This window comes from Ceratotherium simum, chromosome 6 (genome assembly GCF_057802395.1).
Source record: "Ceratotherium simum simum isolate JZ-2026a chromosome 6, ASM5780239v1, whole genome shotgun sequence".
In the NCBI taxonomy this organism is placed as follows: domain Eukaryota; kingdom Metazoa; phylum Chordata; class Mammalia; order Perissodactyla; family Rhinocerotidae; genus Ceratotherium; species Ceratotherium simum.
This window is the reverse complement of record NC_141905.1, coordinates 25694176-25719117: the sequence shown is the minus strand read 5'-3', so window position 1 is coordinate 25719117 and position 24942 is coordinate 25694176. Positions and strand designations below refer to the sequence as shown.

Here is a 24942-nt window from a genome sequence, read left to right as displayed (position 1 = left end):
GCTTTATGGATGAGGTGGGACAAAGACACCAATATCCCAAACCGAGAACTCTCCCTTAAAGAAATTGCAAGGAGCACAGTATCAGGTTACCAAGAGATTCTGGAGCCTTCTTTAAGTGAAAGTAAATTTGTTCAATATGAGAGTGGATTAATTTAGTTCAATAAATATTTATTGAGTACATCTTTGTGCCAACAACTGTATCGTATGAGGTAAGGAAAGAATAATCCATACAAATAACACATATGGGTAGTTCTCAGATGCTACCTTCTCTTAATATAGATATTTAAAGTTATTGTTGGTCTGTGTGATTCCAAAACCTGTGATTTTTTACCACTTACCATTCTATCTCTCAAAAAGACCTTCTCATACTTGCTTTGGCAGCATATATACTAAAATTGGAATGATACAGAGATTAGCATGGCTCCTGCACAAGGGTGACATGCAAATTTCTGAAGCATTCTATAGTAAAAAAAAAAAATAACGACCTTCTTATCCAAGATATCTTTGGGTTTAGAGCTGAGTTTAATTTTTTGTGTAGCAGAGGAATGACACGTCCAACTTAATAAATTATATACAATATAAAGAGTTACACACATGCTGGTTGTGAAAGGAAAGGACACTGAATTAGCATTGAGTGTAGTTCCAAATTATTGGCTTAGGGAGTATTTGGAATAGCATTTGAAAAGTCTGAACCCAGCCCAAACTCAGGACCATAAGGGGAGCTTAAGCCCCCTGAAGATCAAGTTTTTCTTGGAATTTCCATTATTCCCCTTGACAGCTGCTTTGGAAACCTAGTTAGAAGGGTCTTCCATCATCAGAGTTTGAGACAGTCTTGCACTGGACTCTTTGGCATTGTGAAATTTGAAATTGGCACTGCCCAGACATGTTGGCTAAGTCACTAAAAATTCTTTCTATATTCCTCCTTGCAAAATAAGGAAATCTACTATTTGTATACTTCTTAAGGTACAAGTATAACTGGGCAATTACAAATTGGTCTATAAAGAAAAGAAGTCAGGATGATCAGGATGATGATGGTGGTGGCAGTGATGGTTGTCATGGACATGGTAGTCATTATTCCCAATATCCACATAATTTTTGAATAATACAACCACAGAACGCTAGTAAACCCTGGAAAGAATCTAAGATATCAAGCATTGAGGCACAGAGGTGTCAGAGTCTATTTAGCTAAGCAATACCAGAAGAGGACTAGAAAATCCCCCTTTCTAGCTAGTAATCATTCTCATACCACAATGAGACCCCTGCTTAGTAACCCCTGCATTTCTGCCACCTGTGTGACTGCTTTTTGAAACTAATTTAGGTATCAAATTTAAATGGAATTCTGAGAAAACTGTATCTTTTTTTATCTAGAGGGACTGGTGGAAGGAAAAGCTAGAAAAACTTTGAAATCATTCTTGATTTCTGTCATTTTCCTTAGTATTCAATCATTCTCATCTGAAAGATTTGTCTTGCCTCCACGGGTAGACACATACACGTGTGTTCACTCACTCATCTGTATGCATGTGTATATATTGATATGCATTCCTCTTCATCATCTGTAGGCATTTTACAAATAATAGCTTGTGTGTGTGTGTGTTTTATCATCTTATTTTTTTAGTGAAAATGACAACTTTAACATTTTTTGCAGAAATAGTTCTTCTTTGGTAGAGAAATTCCAGCATGTAGGCCAGGGTCATCTTTGGGTCACAAAATTCCATGGAGGAGTTGGCATGGGGAGGGTGTAGGCTGTGGCTTTGGAATTTTTGTCCTTCTATCCTGGGGCAGATGGGCAAAGTTGGCAACAAAGAAGTTTAGTTAGTGGAGACTGAGTGAAATAAAGAGTCAAGTGAGAAAGGTGGAACGACGTTGAGAGTGCAAGCAAAAAAATCGGCAGGATCTAGAAAGAGACAAGAGGAGGTGTGGATACCCTCCACCCCTCTTCCAACCTCTTTCTCCTCTGTGGGGTCATTACTGGGCTGGAGATGGGGTCAAGATTATAAAAGGAGCTTGGACTTTTGTGTTGGAATTTTTGTTGTTGGTGAAGCTGTCTTGGAATCTTTCTTCTTGAATAGAGCTGGGGGTTTTTGTAGAGCTAGGGGGGGTCAGAGTGGGGCTCAGAAGAGAGGAGATAAACCATTCAGAAACCTGATCCAGCTTCTGGCTTTAAGGGTGAGAAAGTACTCTAAGATTTCCATAAAGCAAGGAGGCAAGTTGGCAGGATCAAAATCTGGCCCAGGATCCACTCCTCAAGTGTCTGTAGATGCATCCACCCAGCAGGCTGTCTTTTTCTAAGTTTTCCAAATCACTATCTAGAACAGCATAGCCCCTGGTTATGGGAATTTTAAATTTCCTTCCTAGGAAAGGAAGCAGAGATTTAGAGCTAAAGTTCCTGAGAATAGCCCTCTTTAATGTGCTTTTTCTTGAGTAGCTGGGCATGTACAGTGAGAAAACCCAGTTGCTCATGGAGTAGACTAGCTGCAGAGACCACCCTCTCCAGTGGGCAGGATAAGTTTAAAGGGGAAATGACCAAGGGGTCTTTGATTTCACACTCTTGAGGAGAGAGCCACCATGCCTAGGGTGTAGAGACCCAAATTTCCATATTTTCTCGCCTCCAAACTCCCTGTAGGAAGGCTATAAGCAAACCTGGCCTTTGTGGTTCTTTCTTTCCTTGTCTGTAAACTCCTTATCATAATTATTGTGCCAATCCTTGTGCACAGTAATTCCTTGTGCTCGGTGTAATGGGGGTATGAGGCCTCTGGAAGAGCCCATTGATTCTGAGGAGCTTAGAGGCCATTGTGAAAACTAGAAAGACAAGTACGATCATAACTGAAGTGTGTACAAAGCCTGTTTGACAATAGCTAAGGGACCTTGAAAAATCAGAGACCGCCATCACGTATGGAGAGGTCTACCCACCCTCACCTCAGTGGCTGTTTCTTCTCACTGAAGATTGAAAACAGTATATGGCCTAGAGCAAGCTAAAAGCAAATCCCTTGACTTTATTCCTTTCATGACTGCAGTTCTTGGTGGTAGTGTTAGTAATGACCCTTGCAGTCCTTATAGGAGAAATGCCAGAAATGAGGCAACTGAATGTTCATTCACCTGCTTTAAGTTCTTTGTGAAATAACATGATTTATGAAAGAATGCAGAGTCATAATTGTCAGCCAGGATGTCATTTTAACTTTAGGATGTCCAGAAACAAGGGGATATTATATCCTTTGTTCTTGGAGCACCACAGATGCCAAATTATACACGGGATTCCCTCTTGGTATTGAGTGTGTGTAAGCCTAGGGGTAACCAAACACTGATTTCAGAAAGATGTTGCCTCTGGTGGTGTCCTCACCTGAATATCTCCCTGCAGCTATTGGAAGAAGCCTGGGCCTCCTGGCTTCCCTGCATTCTGATAGAGCAGCAAGCAGCAAGAGGGATGGTCGCCTTAGAAATGGTGGGAGGCTTGGGGTAAACTGTCCTTAGCCTCCATCTAGGGAGCTTAACAAGAGTACCATTAAAGTGCTGGAGAAATCATTCATAACTTTTAGTTTTGTCTGCACATCAACATATGCCAACAGATGCTCAGTTGAAAACATGAATATTTGATTAATATAATATCAGGCATCTGGAACAGAAAGCAGTGGAATTTAGGGGGTTGAGTAGGACTTAAATGTCATCCATTCTAACCACAGCTGTCTGGATGCACATAGTAGGCATCGAAAATATCTGTTGATTAGATTTTCTTTGATTTGAATAACTTGGTTGCTTGGTTTTGAGCCCAGATGTTTGGCATCCAGCCAGAGTTGTGTGCTCTGCATCCTGTCATCAGTCTCACCACCACAAAGATAGTTGGCAAGGGGCAGCATTCCTCTTGTCCCCATGGTGAGGTCTCTTCTTGTTTCTCAGCCCATGCACTCTAGATCATGTGACCATAGGCCACAGAGCAAACCTCAAGTGGCTCATGGAACTGGCTAGATGCAGAAACTGTCTTCCACACCCCCATTTTCCCCAGTGTCATCGTGGTTGTATCTGGTGACAAAGAACATTGGCATCTTGGCTAACAGACCAGAGAAGTGCTGGTGATGGGTACTTGAGCAGCCATTTGTTCATCCATTCTATTGGTCATTGCAAAAAAAAAAAATGTTGAGGCCTTTTAGTTCACAGCAATGACCTGAAACCTGAGGAGGAAATATGAGAAGACCTATGATAGGGGAGGAAGAAGGTTAAAATGTGAGTAGGAATATGAGACATTCATTATCTCCTAGGGCATAATGACAAGACAGGGTAGTTGTAAGAAAGGGTACCTCTTGGTTGCATTGATGCTGTTGGCATGCACAACAGAGGGGAAGGGATGCTATATGGTAGAGTGGATGCATGGTACATGGGACCCAAGTCCTCATTTCAGATCTGCCTCATAACTCCAGCATGTGGCTTTAAGCTCAGGCCTCAGTTCCCCGCTCTGTAAAATAAAGCGAATGTCCCAGGATATTCTTCAATACCATCCTTCTGTGACACTTGGATCAAGAATTATGAGATCCTCATTTTCCCATAATTTCATGTCTCTCAAATACCTAGAATTTACTACTTTCACAGACAATCAAGTAGGCTTCTAGTATTCTAAGGACCCTAAGAATGAAAAGTAGTGAAAGAAAATATAGACTCTGCCCTAATATCTTGGTTAGAAGACAGCAGCATTTGAAGGTCTATGAAAATCCATTTTGTATAAAAATATAAAGATTTGTTATCACTGGGAGTGGAGTTCTCATTCAAAGTGAAACAACAGCAAATTTTGTCTTTCTTCATGGATCGCATCTTGGTTCAGTTATTTTCTCAGGACCAAGAGCATCTTGTTGCCCTTGAGTTAGTCCACATACTACCTTGGTTCACATAGTGTTGGTATGGCAACCTTGTGAGTAGGTACCAGAAGACCTCTGCTGCCAGTGTTCAAGTTGGTTTCTCTTCAGCCCATCCAAGAAATAGGGGCTGTATTTTTGTGGATAGTTGAGAAACCAGAGATAGGATAATTCGTCTGTGGTCAGACCCAGCAAGTAGTGTAGGTAGAAGTTATAATCCTGTTTGGCTGACAGATAGATTCGCTATCCAAGGTGGTTTCCCATCTCTTCAGACCTCACAGAGGTAGATCAAGTAGGTTACCTATATAAAGAGGAAAGCACAGAAGTCTTTAGAAACCTCACTTCTGTGTAGCAATTTATAGGTTTCTGAAAAGTTTATAACAATTATTAACCAACTTGTTTAATTCCCACAATAATCCTATGAGGTAAGTATTATATCCCTGTATTATAGTAATCCTGTGAGGTCAGTATTATAACCCTATATAACAGAAGGAAACTGAGGAATAAGTGTATTGATGGGGTTAGCTCTTTCTCACGGGACTTTTTTGATGGATGCTGGAAGAGTTCCCTCCCTGAAGCCCCACAGTACCCTCTCTCTACAGTTGAGCTTATTCTGTAGGCTAAGGCATTCCTGACTCTGAGTACTCCTTTATAAAATGCAGACACCCCTGGGAGAGAAGTCATATCCAGCTTACTATCACTTGAATAATTGCCAGAATGATTTTTTAACAACCATTTTCATCTGAGATAGTTGAGCACAGAATGCTAATATGTTAAAATTAGGATAAAATGAAGGGGGACTGGGATAGATTTGGGTTTGCAGAGTTTGTTTGGAGCAACAATCCTGGTGGGGGTGTAACAACGAGGACCTCAGTACTCCAATTCTGAATGAGGTGAGTCCTTGAACAGGGAACAGTGGTGCAAGTCACGCAGAAAAAAAGATAAAGAAAACAGAATAACTATTCATATTTCGGGCTCGGTTGGCCTACCTGTGTTGGACCCACCCGGTGAATGAGGCAGGATTGTGATGGATGGGGTCAAACCCATCTGCTGTTACTTGCCACGTACCTGGCTTTGAGTACTGGATCATTTCATGTCTTATTCTGCTAACAACTTAAGGCAGAAAAATCATTCCCCTGTTTGACTCCAATATGTGCCAGTTGAAACTGAAATCCTCATCCTGAGCAAATGTACCAAAGAGCACTCTATAAACTTAATGAGGGAGATGAAGAGAGATGTGCCAGAAACCTAGAAAATTTAACACTGATGAGGTTATGACTATTTTATGTTTAGTTAAATTGTTGACGCTGACAGGACGTGGCTGAGGAAATCTACCGTCCGTTTTCTCCTTGTATCAGTGATAATGGTTCCTCAGTGTGCTCTTCTCAGTTAACAAAAATATTCCTGGAAGTTAAACGCAGGGAGAAGGGCCGTAAGAAATACTTTTATTATCTTTGCTCTTCCGGGAGTTCCCTCCAGGAACGTTATTTAAAGCAAGACTTCTCCCGACTGGCAGATGAGTTTGGAGGGAAGGGAATGGAGAACCCCCTGAGAGATACAGAGCCTCCTAACCCCTGTGCTTGCAGACTTGCCCGAGTGCAACGCTGCCCTAGCCTTCCCCAAACACCTGTTTGCCCTTTCGCATTTTCTCTCCTCTGGAAAACTGGCAAAGGTTCTAGCCTCGTCAATAAAATCTCATTCCTTTAAGTGGCATTTAAGGCATAAATGTGATCATGATTTTTGTAAACTGCAGAGTACTATATAAATAGTAGCTATTTGAAGAGGAATCAGGAGGTGGAAAGAATATTGAATTTGGAGTCAGAACACCTCGGCTTGAGGCTTGTGCTAGTTGGGTGACCTTGGACGGGTCATTTAAACTCTCTCAACCTCAGTTCCTTCATTTATGAAACAAGATTATTGTGATAATTAAATTAATTGAAAGTTCCGTAGTAATTAGCAAAAAGTGGACACTCAATGCCTTTTAATGAAGAGACCTGGTAACCGAAGGCAATTTAGTCTAGCACTGAAGAACACAGGCTGTGGAGACACAAGTTACTTATGTTCCTGTGTCTCTTATTCCCTACCTATAAACTGGGGATAAGATAGAAGAGTCAGATGAGTTCATATATATCAGGAACTTTCAACAGTGCCTGGCCCATATTAATCCCTCTTTAAGTATTAAGGCTCCTGCTGCTACTGTTGTTACTATTATTATTCAAGGACCTGTCCTGCCCTTATCTATCCAGCCTTGTCTGGTTTTCTGTCTTACCAGTAGAGAGAGCTCCTTCATAGGTCATGATATCCTTAGGGTGGGACTGATTCTTACCTTTAACTTCCATGTGCTTTGTTCAATTCCAGAAAAATACTCAGTCATTTTTGTTGTTAAAAAGATGTACATATACATGCTTGCTACTTCGATGTAGCATTGTCCTGGAGGTTTTAGCTGGTGCAGTAAGGCAAGAAAAAAAGAAATAAAGGGCATCCAGATTGGAAAGGAAGAAGAACTGTCTTTAGTTGCAGATTATGTAGAAAATGCAATGGAATCTACAAAAAGCTACTAGAAGTAATAAGTGAATTTAGCGAGGTTGCAGGGTACAAGATCAATATACAAATCAATTTTTTTTTCTTCCTTATCCTCAATATAGCCACAACTAAACCAGTTTAACTGGAGCATAGGATGAGTGAGGGGTAGTGGTGGTGAAGAAAATTGGAACGGCAGATTGAAACTCGGTTTGATGACATGACTTGATAACGTGGAATGCTTTTGCTCACTTTGTCCCTTCGTTCTTTCATTTTCTCTCCTTTCCTTCCCTCCTTTCCTTCAGTTTTCCTTTCTTTTCCCTTCCTCCCTCCCCCATCTCTCTCTTTTTTATTTTTGTGAAGAAGATTAGCCCTGAGCTAACATCTGTTGCCAGTCCTCCTCTTTTTTGCTGAGGAAGACTGGCCTTGGGCTAACATCTGTGCCCATCTTCCTCTACTTTGTGTGGGATGCTGCCACAGCATGGCTCAACAAGGGGTGCATAGGCCCACTTCCGGGATCTGAACCTGTGAACCCCGGGGCCGCCAAAGCGGAGCACGTGCACTTAACTGCTGTGCCACCGGGCCGGCCCCCCCATCTCTCTTTCTTGTTAGTTGCTTAGCATAAACAACTTTTTTCCCTGAAAAAAGGTAGAATTTTGTTTCTTAAAAACAAAGTTTTTTATTCTTTGAGTTAGGTAAACAAAATGACCATAGCTATGTTGCTTTGAGCTTACAGGGAACATTCTATGAAAGGAGTTCCCAAAGATAGGGAGTGTAATAGCACTCAGACACTGGAACTTAGGTTATCGAGATTCAAGTTCTGATTCTCTCTTAACTAGTTCTGTGACTTTGGGAATTTCGCTGTACCTTTTTGAGACCCAGTTTGCTTTGTCTTAAAAAAAAGATTAACGGTAATGTGAATTCCTTCTTTACAGGGTTGTGGGTGGCTCAATTCAACAGCACTTTTTGAGTTCCTAGGAACTGTACCAGGACTTGGAGATGGAGAGTTTTTCCCTTCAAGGAATGTTTAGTGAAGAGATGTGTGGAGATAACATCAATGGCATAAGAAAGGCTATCAGAGTAGTAGAAACAAAGACTGAGGGAGTGCAAAGAAGGGGTTAATTAGCTCTGCTTGTGGGATGGGAGACAATTTCACTGCGTTGATATCTAAACCCGACCTTAAAGTTCAAGTGGGATTTTTGACAGTGAAAGGGGCAACTTTACGATAATAATGGAAATAATATCTTACATTCGTTTAGCACTTTACTATTTTACTTGACTTAAATTAGAGTGGTCTAAAAACTGTAATTTATAGATATAAGGGATTATTATTGCTATTTTAGGCGTGGTTGTTATTACTTTAAGCTGCTCTTTAGATAAGGCGGGGGAAATTTTGACCCCAAATTGTAGCAACTTAGCAAAGTTTGTTTATACAGAAATTCCCAGGGAATTTTTCCATGTTGGAAGAACCAGGAGCCTTAAGAGCTTGGCTCCTACTGTGGCAAAAGTGGGGTGAAAAAGATCAGGAGAGGGGCACCAGGAAGAGGAAAAGGGGTATTAATTAAGTCTTTGCAAAAAGATAGCCCATGTTATAATTATGGCATAACTAGCTAAGTAAAAATGTAAAAATATGGAAACCTGGACATTTAAATGCTGGTCCAACATGGAGCCAGGGGACTCAATCTTTGTGAAACGTTGCAACCTGGGAATTTTCCCTCATAATCCTGATAGACAAGTGACACTTCTCCTGAGTAAGAATTGGGATTAAACTACTGGGTTCTGCAGATCCTTGCCTTGGTCCAACACTTCATCTATGAGATGTTGAATGTTTGATTGATGAAGTATTGAAGATTATTTGGAAATATAGAGGGGGAAAAAAAAACAGTATTCTGGAGCTTACAGAAGAGTGGGAAATGGAGCCAAGAATGTACCTATAATTTAGGGTAAAGAGCAATAATGAAGTCTCATAAAAATAAATAACCATGATGTTAAATAGACTGCAGATCATTTGTACCTTGAGGCTTTTCTTAGATTTTGTGCCAGTAAAATAAATAAATAAATAAAATAAGTGATAATAGTCTCTGCTTTATGCCAAAAGAATTGCTTGTACACAAGATTTTGTTTTAGTGTAATCAAAGATACTCCCTTCCTAAAATTATTTAAGGGAAGAAAACCAAAATCCATCCAGCTATAAAGAGCAACCAGCACGGGTTTGGAAAAAGGCTTTAATCTCCTCTGCCTGGGGTCATATGTTTTATGCTGCTCTTGACTTTATTTCAAAGCTGATGTTGCTATCTAAAGAACCTAACAGCTGTAATTATTTCAGTTTTATTCACTGAGAAGTTATTTCCAGTCATGTTAGAGAAATGGATTCTAGTGTTTGCAAGTGACCTCTCATCCTGTCCCTTAAAGAAAATAGCATACATGTTGGAAAAAGCACTGAACGAAGCGTTTGGATCGAGTTTGGATCAATCCAAAACTTGGATCTGCTCGTGCCTGAGTTTTTAGACTTTAGGTAAGTCAAGTCTCAGATTTGATCCTCAGTTTCTTCTTCTGTAAAATGGGAGCAATCATACCTACCTAGCTACCTTGTAGGGTTGTGAGTGTGAGTTGAGATGCTGGACATGAAAGTGCCATGAAAATGCAAGGTGGTGGTTGCCTTCCTCCTCCTTGTAGGGGGCCTCTGGGTCACAGAATGACAGGATCATCCTCAGGTACTTTATAGGAAGCCGTTCGTGCTTTTAACGCAATGTTAGTTTAGTGTTACATGGTGGGATGCAACACAACTTTTTTTTTTTCCCTCACAACTGCCCCTGCGAATCCCCTCTGTAGGGCTAGATCTTCCTCTGCCTTGAATAAAATCTTGGTGCAGAGCTTGCTGCTCACTCTTAGATAATGATAAGTCCTCTGACTAGTTACTTGAGTCTCAAAACAGTCTTGGTTCGGTTATAGATATAAAAAGTCTAAGGTAAGAATGGACACTCTGAAATTCATGCATAGCTAATGCATCTTCGGTGGGCCGAGTAATGTCTTTTTCCTTTACTCTTTCGTCTTCTCGTCCCCACACGCGAGGTGAGTTGGGTGGGGAGAGGGAAGAGAAGTAGGAGGCAGGATCAAACTTGCTTGGATGGCGCCAGTCTGGCCCTGGTTTGCTCTTCCAGTGGCAGGTGTTCAGCCTGGGCCTTCTCCTTGTGGGCTGTTTTATGAACAGCTGGGGTCCTCTCACTTGCACTTCTTTTGATGATGGTACGTCCACCTCCTGAGTCTGTTCACTTACAATTCCTCCTTCAAATCCTGGGCATCTGGGGACTTCTCTCTGCCAAGGTCTCCCTGCCTCCAACAGGGCAGGATCCAAGACGACCTCAGGGTACTTGGTCATGCACTTGGCCCTCACCTCCTCCATGGCAATGTGGATCTTTGACTGACTAATAGAGTTACATCCTTGAATCAGGCCTCTTTTGCTGAGCCAGTTAGCAAGCAGCTTCAGTCATAGTTTTTCTTTCACTTGTTAATTTTTTTAGGCTTAAATCAGAAATCAGTTCACTCTGACCCTGAAAATGCAAGGGGTGTATACCAAGCTCTCTAAGTGGGCTGTTGCACTCCCTCTCATTTGCTTGAGATGAGAGAAGTATGGCTGACCCTTCTCCATGGGAGTAAAGCATTGCAGGCAAACCTAAAAATTCTCTTTTAAGAAATCCCCACTTCCCAAGTCCAAACTCCTCTCATAGCCTATCCAGCATCTTTTTGTAATATAGAGAGATGTGGTCAGCTAGGAGTTTCAAATCCAGTTTTTAGACTCTTCCATCGCAGGTCCTGCTTGGGTGATTTGGCCATCTCATCTTTAAATGTGGGTCTAGTTGGTTCCTATTGTCTTGGGGCTTACGTTCTTATATAAAAACTTTGTTATATTTACATCAGTGTATCGCAAACTGTAGTTTGTGGAACACTGCTTCAGAGAAGTGTTCTAAAATTTTAAAGGTTTCTGATCAAATACATTTGGGAAACAAATGCAAGATTTCCAGATTTCAAGGTGCTCACTGCATATAAGCCTATTAAAGAATATGTGGAATCTCTAATAAAGAATCCTGTTTGACACTTTTTAAACCCAGTGTTTCTCAAATATATTTAACCAAACCATTTATTAACATAATGTCTCTTTGTTTGCATTTTGGGAAGTGCTGCTCCAGGTGCGACTTAGAGCCTTTTTTGATGAACGAACAAGGAGGGTCCCAGATGGTACTTCCATTAGGTTTAGCTAAGAATGTTCATACATTCCTCCAAAGTTTCCCTAAATAAAAAATTTAATTCCTTAGTAATAGAAATGGGCTCATTTTCAGATGAATATCTATTTTGGAAATAGCCAATCAGCTTCGGCCATCTGGGGAAAAAAAAGAGTCACTATTGGAATTATTGCCTCCTTATGATAAACAACAATAAATAAGACAGTTCAACACATTAGGATAAAGATGTATAATGTCCTGGTATTTGGTTTAGAATTTGAGAGCTTAACTTGGATGAAGTGAGGTATAAAGGTAAAAGCATAGTGACTTATTCCCACCTTGACCAGACTGTACCTCCTACATTTTTTTAAAGTCACAATCATCAGTCCTGTTGGTTTGAGCCATCCAGTATGTCTTTGTCTTTCGAAAGGTCCAATTGGTCAGTTCTCAGATCGATATCTTTTTGTGCACACAGCCCATTTTCAAATGTGGATCATAACTTTCCAGATGCATTTCTGTATAGATAACCTATTCCATCTATTGTTTTGTTGTGTCTTGATAAGCTGATTGGCTTCATGGTTCTTTCCTTTTTCAAACTTTGCCATAATTTATGCTGAAGGACATTGGAGTCCTTCAAGCATGAACAATTGTTAGCTTGAGACTGTCCTGGTTTTAGCATTGAGAGTCCCATATCCCAGGAATTCCTCCTCTAGGATACAAAAAGTCTTGTTTTTTGGTGATGGATACCAAAGGTTGGGGGAAAAGTATAAAATCCAGATGGATTTCAGCCCAAAATATAGGTACTGAAAGCAATGCTTTTTAGTGGCAAATAGATACAGCATAGACTATCCACCTTCCATAGTTGCTGTCACTACTTTTTCCCCTTGTGTTGGCAACCATGATTTGAAGTTCACACTAATGAATCATCCATAGTTGTTTCACTCCAATTGATGCAACTTAAGTGTACACCTTAAGTCCACTGTAATTATGAGTGTTCACAGCCCATCTGTCTTTGACTTTGTGGATTAACTGTTGTGCTTTGTATCAACATAGTGCTAGTTTAATTTTTTACATTGTGAATATTGTGACCATATTTTCTAAGAGTTCAGATAATGAAAACGAGGGTGATTTTAATACCAATGCCAGCATGACCTAGACACCCCAGAAAAAGAAAGTTAAGTGACTGTTAAATAATGACATCATACAACTAGTTTAGACAAATAAATAGTCAAAACAGAGCATCTTGCACAATATGCAGAAAAGAGTTTGGAATGGGGCATGGTAAAGAAGGAGATGTGAAAGCATATAGGGAGACTGACTCTCACAATTTGGGGATGAGACATATAAGTATGTCTAAATCAGTCAAAAGCTTTTTATTCTTCCATGGAGACACCAGTGCTTCATCAAAAATAGTCCCCGCTGAATTATCTTGGGCATGCCACACAAACAAGCAGCATTATCATGTTGTTCCCTTGTTTTCACTACAAAACTGATTAAAGTTATATTTCCTGATTTATAGGTTGCAGTTAAAATGTCCTATAGAGAGAACAAAAGGGGAAATTTTGAGTAATAGATGTGTTGGCCCCCTACAGAATAGCTCTCATTTTGTCAGATCTGACCATCAACCATACTTTCCATAGTATATCAAGTGATTCCTTGAATCACAGCAACAGGACAATGTTTCTTCTAATTCCTCAGTATTTGGACTTGAAAAATGGAGTTTCAAATTATCTTCTTGATTTCTATGAAGATTTTAATGAAACTGCAGAAAATATGAAACAGAAGATTGTTGGTATCTTGTCTAAATATAAGCTAGACTTTGCCTATCTATCTGCATATTGGCTGACAGTGCAAATGTAAATATTGACAACTCCATTCAGTGTTTAAATTTCTTACCAAAGAAAATGAAACAGTCTCACCTGCTAAATATTCTGTAACCCTGTCTACAACACTGCTAAGAAGGGGTGTGATTTTCTTACCTGTGATATTGAAACTTTCATAATGAAAGTTTTTGGTCACTTTTAGCTTCCTCAAAACAGGCAGAAGCACTTAAGATTTTTGACTTTATAGAAGTGGAAGGAGAGAGTCTTTTTAGATACGTGCCTACAAAATGGCTATCGTTATTGCTGGCTATACAAAAGATGTTAAAATGTTGGCCTGCTCTAAATCATATTTTCAAAGTATGGGGCAAGAAGAATGTCCTTCGCTAATTTGGAATACATTGAGGATGAGAATGGAGAAGATTACAGTAAAACAGAAATTTATATGCTGTTTCTCCAGAATTCTTTGATGACGTATAAAGAGGCCACAATGAGCCTAGAAAAGAATTATACCTGAGTTAGTTGATGTTACGTGTACAACATGACAAAAACTCATACAGAGAAAAAAAAGATTCATGTTTTTGGAAATAAGGCTGCTTCTGAACAAAAACAAAAAATGCCACCAGGGGACACCAAGTCAAACAGATCTTTCTCAATTTCTTTAATAAAACTGTAACTTACTTGGAATCCTACTTTCATTTCGCAAGTTGAGAGAAGTTTTTTCTTTTTTTTTGCTTGAGGAAGATTGTCACTGAGGGAACATCTGTACCGATCTTCCTCTATTTTGTATGTGGGATGTCGCCACAGCATGGCTTGATGAGCAGTGTGTAGGTCTGTGCCTGGGATCCAAACCTGCAAACCCTGGGCCACCAAAGTGGAGCACACAAACTTAACCACTACGCCACTGGGCCAGGCCTGAGAAAAGTGTTGAATTCACAAGTTTGAATTACCTCTGTGCTTTAAAACCATTTTCCCCTAGAAAAAGAAGTTTAACTTACGATGACATCCCATCTGCTTCATAGAGTTTTAAAAACGATGGACATATTGGATGTGGACAGTCTGTATGATGAATTTATAGATGCAAAGGACCTGGTTGACAAATTGCTGGTCTGTCAAAATGAGCATGTAGATACAAAGTGGAGGAACATTTCTGGAGAGCTGGAAACTTATTCCTGCAAGTCTAAAATCCTGGTCTTGCTAGTAAGTAAACTCTAAAGTGTTCCATGCTGAAATGCTTTTGTTGACAGGGTGTTTAGCTTAATGTCACCACGTTGGACTGACACCAGAACAGTGTAATGTGAGCTTGATAAGAGCATAGCCACAAGTCAAACAGAATTTTACGTTTGACTATATTCAGTTTTACCACTACATAAAGGAAAAGAAGGTTGTCCTTTAGGCTGCAGGCGGTTCAGAGAAGTATTATTGGAAAAGGAAACAGAAAGTGTAAAAATATTCTACTGTATCATGAGAGAAAGAAATATGTCATTGTTATCTTTTATTAAATATAGGTAATATCTGTTTCTATTATATTTTCATTCTCCCTTTAAAAAGTCTCATATTTATGTATTTTTAAAATATACAATAATATAGCCTAAAAAATTTAAATACCCAATAAAGAGTTTAAAAAGAGTTAAAATAAATTTCTGTATCATAGAACAGAAACATAGAAATATCTTTATATTTCCTCATACATATTTCTATTTAGTCCTACTATTAATTGCTTTTAACTGCCACTCTTAAGTAATTCTACTTTTTGTTCAAATAATAGTATTTATGTAACTGAAAGGTAAATAATTATATAATTTCAAATAAAAAGCTATTTTTTGTTATTTTTATGTTAAAGTAATTACATATGCATATAATTGTTTATTAAATATTGTTTTGGGGGGTGGGGCCTGGTATGGCTGCACCGTGGGTTGGTTTTCTAAAAAACTGGTCACCCTGCTTGCCACCAGTGTGCTTTTCATGACCCTGTCTTGTTTTAAGGCAGGAAAGGAAATCTAATTCTCATTTATTGCCTCTTATCTGGTATAAGATAAGAGGCCCCTCGCATTGGCCACTGACAGTAAAAGAAGTTAACTTTGTGTTGTCCTTACTGATGACATGAAGAGTGGAGCCAATCAACCTCAAACCCTCATATGTCATTTAGGAATCTTTTTATGTCAGTTTAAAGGTTGATTGTCTTCATTTTGTTGTTTGTGCTAATTGAAAAAAGGGAAAAATATTGTTTTCAATTCTTCAATGAGAAACTAAAGTAGCATTGACACTTGGCCGTATATGCCACTAATGTAATGTGCATTACCTACCTGCAACTTCTTTTAAAATCAATTCCAAGTAGTTGGAAAGTGAAACTCTTATTTTCATCATTGTGCCCCTCACTGACCTTCTCTCAGTAACCCATAAGAATTCTCTGCTCGACTCTTTCTCGTGTTCCAAGCCCTCATGATGTGTCCCTTCCTTGTTACCTACTCCTTCTCACGTGGAAACTGATACTCTGCTTCCCTACCCTCACATCCTATGTCGCTGTGCTCAGGATAGAATATCCCCTCCCTCTAGCTCTTTGGGTCCTGTCTCACTCCTACCTATACTTCAAGGCCCCACGGAAACCCCCTCTACTACGCAAAACTCCCTCTAGACTGTTTTCTAGCTATGCACTTTGATGTCCCATGGCTTCCTACTCAGCTACCATCTTTTAGTGTCCTGTAAAGTTTCATACACTCTTTCCTCAGATTGATTGTCGGGTAGAGATCATGCTTTGTTCCTCCCTTGTATCCCCAAGAAATACCTACAAGAGGGCTAGGCAAATTGTAATTGTTCAAGAAAGATCATTGATTGGTTCATCTCAATGATGCTTCATGCAAAATATGATGTGGGAGAAGGCAAGTAATAATATCTTTTCTCACGGAAACATTGTCCATAATGTTCAACAGCATGTGAAAGAACAAGGCCTTATTGAGATGGAGAAATAGGGAAGGGCAGAAAAAATAATCATAACTCTGACTCCTGGGCTTAGGTTTTAGTTTGTGTCTTACTGCTTCTGGGCGGGGACTCTAGAGATGTAAAATACCCGCATACACACATGCACACGTGCACAAGGATGGGGGTTTGGCCTTGACATACATTTTTAATTCGATGCCAGTACTTTTTAGCAGCCTGGCCTAAAGTTGGAAAAATAGCCACTCAGTGTCTAGTTGAGTTATGAGTTGAGAATGAATTTCACAACAAACCTCAATGATTTTCCACCAACTACACCAACCCAAAGACAATTTCTAATGACTTGGTGGCCATCGTATTGCAAAAGAAGCGGAACACAGCCGTGCTGTCTGTTTCACTTAAATTTATGAAAACCCGCTGAAAGAGAATGTAGAAAGTAAACGATCCATGGGAAAGCATTGTGAATGAAAGGAGAGGTGCTGTGGTTAGCTGGGTTTCTCAATCCCTTAGATTCTCAAAGCCAAGAGAAAATTTATCCTCTTCCACTGAGACATAAACTAAACTCTTTTGGTCATTAATCTGCAAAGTTGATGCCTGCCATGGTAATTCATCAAACATTTTTGTGGAGTGAGTCTGGTGGGGCCTCTGGGGCATCTGCCTTTGAAATTCAAAGCACTGTTTTGTCCCCAGAGGACGGAGTGACTTTCTCCCCTCATTGCGTATCTGGAAGGGAAGTTTCTGCTTCTGCTCTCCCCTGGGCTGAGTCAGGGCCTGAAAGGAGCAGCCATCTTTATGAATCATGTGCTTGTACCGTAGTAAGGCTCTGAATACTCTTCCCTGAGCTGTCGAGTGAGGAGAAAGAAGAGAAATATTGCAGTGGAAGCACTGTTTAGAAGGGCCTTTTTTCCTGTATTACAGTTCACCACAGGAAAAGGACAATTACTGTTTGCAGTGATTTTTATAGGGGCGGGAGTCACTGCATTAACCATTGTGAAAAACGAAGTGAATCCTCAGGCTGCAAGTCTCAATTGTCTACAGATAAATCAGGAAATGGTTCTGGAATCTTGAGGTCTGATCCAAATTTACAATCATGTCTCCAGGCTCAGAGACAAAAATACAATCTGATGAGAATGGGCGTTTCCTACAGAGAGCATGCCCTGGGTGGGTGCTGGGCTGTCTTCTGCAGCTCCCGGTAACTGAGTCTGCTAATGCTTTGTCCTTAAATGAGTGTCTCCTCCAAACCTTTGAGTCCTCATGTGAATTGGCCCTGTTCCCTCCTTCTGTCCCCAGGCTCCTGTCCTTCTGTCCCCAGCTCTGTACCACACTCTAGACGCAGTGGCCACCTTTCTGTTCCTTGAGCACACCAATGTCTTTTCTACGTAGGGCTGTGCACCCTGGCCAGAAGTCCCTGCCCTAAAATCATTGTGAAGCTAGCTTCTTTTTGTCATTGAGGTTTCGGCTTTACCATCAAGTCCTCAGTTTAAAGGAGATGAACCTACCCACCCACCAGTCATTTTCCATCAATTCTCAGTGTGTCACTTTGTAACTGATATCTGAATTTCTTTTTCTTCCTTCCTCCCTCCCCTCCCTCCCTCCCTCTCTCCTTCCTTCCCTCCCTCTCTTTCTCCCTTCCTTCCTTCCTTCTTCCTCTCTCCCTCCCTCTCCCCTTTCTCTCTTCCTTCCTTCCCTTCTTCCTTTCTTTCTTCCCATCTCACCTCTACCTCTACTAACTTGTTAACTCCAAAAGAGCAAAGTCCTTGTCCATCCTCTTCACTATGATGAATATTCACTATGGTATGTATAGTATGGTATATATACATATGTATGGTATGTAGTCAATAATTCTTATGGAATGAGTGGTTTCTTTGTTCTTTGAGTGTTTGGCTGAGGGTAGCATGACATTTGCAGTAAAGTTTATGTTACTTTTCATATTTTTAAAAACATACTCGGATTCATATATTTTAGGTAAATTTACTGTTACACATTTATCTATTAACCAACTTATTCATTCATTTATTCATTAAGTATCCACTATATGCCAGATACCTTGGCAAGATATTACTGATAACAAAGAAGTTTTAGCCATCTGAATTATATCATTAAATGGAGAAAGACACATTTGAAAACAGATTTTCATATTTTATATCAAATGTTATATCCAGACCCATCTAACTTCCAGTTTTCTTTTTCTAATCAAACTCATTTCTTACTGCTCCAACCATGTTCCTCCAGTAAGCCTCTCTCTTCATTGTCCACAGCTGTGACTCATCTTCACTCATATTGTTACTTTATTCTAGAACTCTCTTCCCTCTGCTATTTTCTTGTGCACGTTCTGTGTGTCCTTCGAGGCCAGTTCAGGACTCTCCTCACCACTAAGAATTCCCTAACCTCACCAGCTCCCATTGCTCCCCTGAGCTTTTCCCTTCAGCATGTAGAGTCTGGACCCTCTAAAACTGAGAGCTTCCTACTGTTTGGATCTATATTTGTTTCATGTATGCTAATATTGAAAACCCAACTCGATTCTAGCTTCTTTGAGAAAATGAGCATGTTTTATAATTCTTCTAGGTCTCTACTGGTATCATAGGTAGTGTGGGAAATGTAGTAGCAGTCAATAAATTCTTACTGATTGATTGGTGTCGAAATTGGGTTGTCAGTTCCAGACAGGGTGCTGAATGAGACCAGGTCTGGTAAAAGACTCTTCAGCATTCAGCCTCCCTGTAGATGAAGCACAAGCAAAGCTTATGGCGAAAGGTGGTGAAAGGCAAAATTCCAATAGCAAGAGTATTATTAATCTACTTAAGCCATTAAGTGTTGTCCAGTATTGGATTGGACCGGAAATCCTGGTTTTCAACTCTTTCCTGTTTGAGTGCCCAAGAGGCTGTCAGCGAGTTGGAGGAAATGCAGAATTGGCTTTCAGTTGCCTGAGGAGAGGAGCTTAAATTCCTAGATTTATGGCTCTGCTTTACCTGAAACTTTTATTTTGCTTTTACTTTTATGTAGCAGTCGGGTGTACTGTATTTGAGTTGGTGCTTCTTAAACAGTCTAAGGGCGCTCTAAAAATAAGTACCAACCAATTTATACAATAATGTTCATAGTAGTCTTTATTGAACGCCTCATCACACGAAGTATCCTAGAAGCTCCCAAAAGGTATGATACTTTCAGAGGGGGCCTTAGAGTGAAGGAGGTAGAATTTGTCGTGTGAATGGTCTGTCTGTAATCTCTGAACTCAATTATTCAGCTTTTCAAATTCTAGTAGTAGAGAAAGAGGCAGGAAGAGTGTTAAGTAGCAGACCTGTGTCCTGAATCTACTTTACTAATATGCCATCTTGGAGGGCATGTTGCTTCTTCTCTTTGGCCTAAGTTTCCTATATCTAAAATAAGTGAATGGGTTGAACTAAATATCCTCAGAAATACCTACTACCTCTAAATTCCTACGTGTCAACTACTATTCAGACAATAAAAATGAACTTAGATATCCAAAGATAACTTAGACCAAGAAGAAATTTTTTCCTCGCTATCACTAAATATGTCTTACACTTCTAGGAAGGCCCCATGGTCTTCTTTCCATTGAGCTTTCTGATCTCATTCTTACCCTATTTTACCTTCATTGCCTAAAGTGAACTCTGTCTCTTTTCACTCTCCATAGCACTCATATACTTCTTCATTTATTTACTTTTTATTAAAATTGTTGTTTAATGTATACATATTTTATTTTCCTAAGTTGACTTTAAGCTATTATTGGGCAGAAACCATGCCTCTTAGTATTCTTACTATCTCCAGAGTGCCCATAGTAAATGTTCAATAAATATATCTTGCTGAGAATGCACCTTCGCTGACTTATCTTGTCTCTGGCATTTTACTCCAGCACGTGTGCAACAAAATAACCTAAAAGGAGAGAAAGAAAATCTAGAGAGATGTTAGATACTTGATTAGAAATCTACAATGGGGAGATTCTTCCAGTTTAGTCAATAACATAAAGATTATTTTAAATGATTTTATCAATTTGCTATCTCTGCTTATTATTAAAAATATGTTTGTTTTTGTGTTAATCTTCTCTAAATTCAACAAGGTTAGGATCTTCTTAAGGATAGAGACTATATGTCAGTTCTCTTGTATATCCTCAGTCTTAGTTGGATTACAGAGTGAGTGGTCAATAAATATTTATCGAAACCATAGATGAATAAGATATCCTCACAGCCAAGGCTAGGAATTCTATTGAAGAAAATATTTAGACCTGTGCCCTCAAACTTGCAAGTTGCTAATGCTGATCACCCCTTTTAAGGTAATATTCACTAGTAGGTCCATGTTCCACACTGGGAAGATTGTTAGATTAAATAAAATATATGATAACAGGGATCCATAAGTTGATGCCTTTGCATTGGCTGGCCTAGGAATAGCTCCTCAGAAGATAAAATGTAGTTTCTCTTGAGTTTTATTTGGCAGCCTTGATCTTGGTGGAAGAACATGTTCTTAGCACTTGTAAGACAGCAGGATGATTTAATTATTACAATCTCACACCCCATATTTGAGATTTGGGATAGACTGTAAATAGGGCTGATGTCCTAATTTGTGAAAAATGTTAAAATAATATCAAATTTCCATAAAAGAAATTATTGATTTTGTAACATAAAAATATATAATTTTCTATATCAATAACATTATAAGCAAAATTAAGACAAATAACAAGCTAGGAGATAATATATAAAAATATAATTAAAGATCTAATCCCCCTACTGTAGGAAGAGCCTTTACAAGTTCTACCAAAAAAATGGATTAAAGAGGTGACTAGGCAAAATTAGAAATGCAAGTGAACATAGAAAGTTCAAACTTACTAGAAATGAAATATTTGTAAATAAGAGAAATACTTTGGAGTTAAAAAATAGTAATACTTATTGAACATAAGGTTATAATGACGTTCTTTCTTATATCTTCCTTCCAGATATGTTATTTTCGTATTTCTGGAAAGCAATTGGCAATTTTTATTATTAGTATGAAAATATGGTAGCTCCCCTTTGCTTCAACAATTCTGTTTTTACGAGTCTATTCTGAGGATGCAATCAAAGATACAGCCAAAGATTTATATAAAAGGCTAAAGGTTATTTTTTAAGATTTTATTTTTTACGGTAGTTTTAGGTTCACAACAAAATTGAGAGAAAGGTACAAAGATTTCCCATATACTCCCTGCCCCCATACATGCATAGTCTCCTCCATCATCAACATCCTCTACCAGAGTGATACGTTTGTTACAATTGAGAAACCTACATTGACATATCATTATCACCCAAAGTCCATAATTTACTTTACAGTTCACTCTTGGTTTTGTAAATTCTTTAGGTTTGGACAAATATATAATGACATGTATCTACCATTATAATATCAAACAGAGTTTTTTCACTGCCCTAAAAATCCTCTGTGCTCTGCCTATTTGTCCCTCCCGCCCTCCCTCCACCCTGGAGACCACTGGTCTTTTCACTGTCTCCATAATTTTGCCTTTCCCAGATGTCATATAGAATCATACAGTATGTTGCCTTCTCAGATTGGCTTCTTTCACTTAGTAATATGCATTAAAGTTTCCTCCATGTCTTTTCATGGCTTAATAGCTCATTTCTTTTTAGCATTGAATAATATTCCATTGTCTGGATGTACCACAGTTTATTTATCCATTCACCTACTGAAGGACATCTTTGTAACTTCTAAGCTTTGGCAATTATGAATAAACCTGCTATAAACATCCATGTGCTGGTTTTTGCGTGGACATAAGTTTTCAAATCCTTTGGGTAAATACCAAGGAGCATGATTGCTGGGTTGTATGATACGAGTATGTTTAATTTTGTAAGAAACAAACTATCTTTCAAAGTGACTAGACCATTTTGCATTCCTACCTGCAATGAGCAAGAGTTCTGTTATTCCACATTCTCATTGGCATTTGGTGTTCTCAGTGTTGTCAGATTTTGGTCATTCTAGTAGGTATATAGTGGTATCTCATTGTTTTTGTGTGTGTGTGTGTGTGTGTGTGTGTGTGTGAGAGGAATATCAGCCCTGAGCTAACATCTGATGCCAGTCCTCCTCTTTTTTGCTGAGGAAGATTGGCCCTGGGCTAACATCCATGCCCATCTTCCTCTACTTTATATGGGATGCCACCACACCATGGCTTGACAAGCGGTGCATCGGTGCGTGCCTGGGATCCGAACCTGCAAACCCCGGGCCGCTGAAGCAGAGTGCGTGCACTTAACCACTGCACCACCGGGCCCGCCCCTCACTGATTTTTTTTTTTAATTAAGAAATAATTGACATATAACATTGTATTAGTTTTAGGTGGACAACATAATGATTTGATGTATGTATATATTGTGAAATGATTCACCACAACAAGTTTAGTTAACATCTATCACCTAGTTTTTCATTGTTGTTTTAATTTGCATTTCCCTCATAACATATGATGTGGAGTATCTTTTTATATACTTATTTGCCATCTGTATATCTTCTTTAGTGAAGTGTCTGTTAAGGTCTTTGGCCCAATTTTTAATTAGATTGTTTTCTTATTCCTGAGTTTTAAGAACTGTTTGTATGTTTTGGGTAGCAGTCCTTTATCAGATGTGTCTTTTGCAGGTATTTTCTCCCAGTCTGTGGCTTGTCTTCTAATTATCTTGACATTGTTTTTCATAGAGCAGAAGTTTTTAATTTTAATGAAGTCCAGCTTATCAGTGATTTCTTTGTGGATTGTGCTTTTGGTATTGCATCTAAAAAGGCATCACCATGCCCAAGGTCATCTAGATTTTCTTCCTTGTTACTTCTAGGAGTTTTATAGTTTTGCATTTTACACTTGGGTCTATGATCTATTTTCAGTTAATTTTTGTGAAGGATGTAAAATCTGTGTCTAGATTCTTTTTGTTTCTTGATGTATGAATGTCTGGTTGTTCAGCACCATTTGTTGAAGAGACTATCTTTGCTCCATTATATTGCTTTTGCTCCTTTGTCAAATATCAAGCGACTATATTTACAAGGGTATATTTCTTAGCTCTCTATTCCGTTCCGTTGCTCTATTTTGTCTATTCTTTTACCAATATCGCACTGTCTTGATTACTATATCTTTGTAGTAAGTCTTGAAGTTGGATAGTGTCAGTCCTCCAACTTCGTTCTTCTCTGTTAATATTGTGTTGGCTATTCTGGGTCTTTTGCCTCTCCATATATAGTCATATGTTGCTTAACAGGGATACATTCTGAGAAATGAGTTGTTAGGTGATTTTGTCTTTGTGTGAACATCACAGAGTGTACTTACACAAACCTCTGGTGTAGTGTACTACACACCTAGGCTATATGTTACTAATCTTATGGGACCACTATTGTACATGTTGTTCATTGTTGACTGAAACCTCCTTATGCAGTGCATGACTATAATCTTTAGAATCAATTTGTTGATATTTACAAATAAGTTGGGATTTTGATAGGGATTGCATTGAATCTATAGATCAAGTTGGGAAGAACTGATATCTTGACAATATTGAGTCTTCCTATCCACGAACATGGAATCTCTCTCCATTTATTTAGTTTTTCTTTTAGTTCATCAGAGTTTTGTAGTGTTTCTCATATAGATCTTATATATATTTTGTAAAATTTATACCTAAATATTTCATTTTTGAGGTGCTAATGTAAATAGTATTGTGTTTTTAATTTCAAATTCCATTTGTTCTTTTTTTTTTTTTTAGATATCAGGAGATCAGCCTAAGGTTTTTTTTTTTTTTTTTTAAGATTTTATTTATTCATTTTTTTCCCCCCAAAGCCCCAGCAGATAGTTGTATGTCATAGGTTCACATCCTTCTAGTTGCTGTACGCGGGACTCGGCCTCGCGCTGGACGGAGAAGTGGTGCCCTGGGGCGCGCCCGGGATCCAAACCCGGGCCACCAGCATCAGAGCGCGCGCACCTAACCGCCAAGCCATGGAGCCGGCCCGGGTTTTTTTTTTTTTTTTGAGGAAGATTGGCCCTGAGCTAACATCTGTTGCCAATCTTCCTTTTTTTTTGCCTTCCCAAAGCCCCAGTACGTCGTTGTATATCCTAGTTGTAGGTCCTTCTAGATCTTCTGTGTGGGATACTGCCTCAGCATGGCTTGATGAGCAGTGAGTAGGTCCGTGCCCAGGCACCAAACCGGTGAACTCCGGGCTGCCAAAGCGGAACACATGAACCCAACCACTATGCCACTGCTAGCCCCATTTGTTCATTTTTGATATATAGGAAGGAAACTGACTTTTATGTATTAACCTTGTATCACACAGCCTTGCTACAATTGCTTATTAGTTCCAGGAGTTTTTTTATTGATACTTTCAGATTTTCTATATAGACTATCATGGCATCTAAAAACAAAGACAGTTTTATATCTTCCTTCCTAACCTGTATACCTTTTATTTCCTTTTCTTGACTTATTGCATTAGTTAGGACTTCCAATATGATGTTGAAAAGGAGTGGTGACAGGGGACATCTTTGACTTGTGTTTGATCTTAGTGGGAAAGCTTGCATTTCTCACCATTAAGTATCATGTTAAAAGTAATTCTTCATAGCATTGTTTATATTAAGGAAAACTGAAAACACCCTAAATATCTAACAATAGGTGAAAT

The 24942-nt window shown here is 39.1% G+C and overlaps 1 protein-coding gene and 1 pseudogene across 1 annotated transcript in view; both read left to right on the top strand.

The window, feature by feature from the left end:
• The window catches only part of LRMDA (leucine rich melanocyte differentiation associated), a 1038159-nt gene that overhangs the window by 860243 nt on the left and 152974 nt on the right, over window positions 1-24942 (top strand). The window lies entirely within an intron of this gene.
• On the top strand, window positions 370-469 carry LOC147916808 (U6 spliceosomal RNA; annotated as a pseudogene).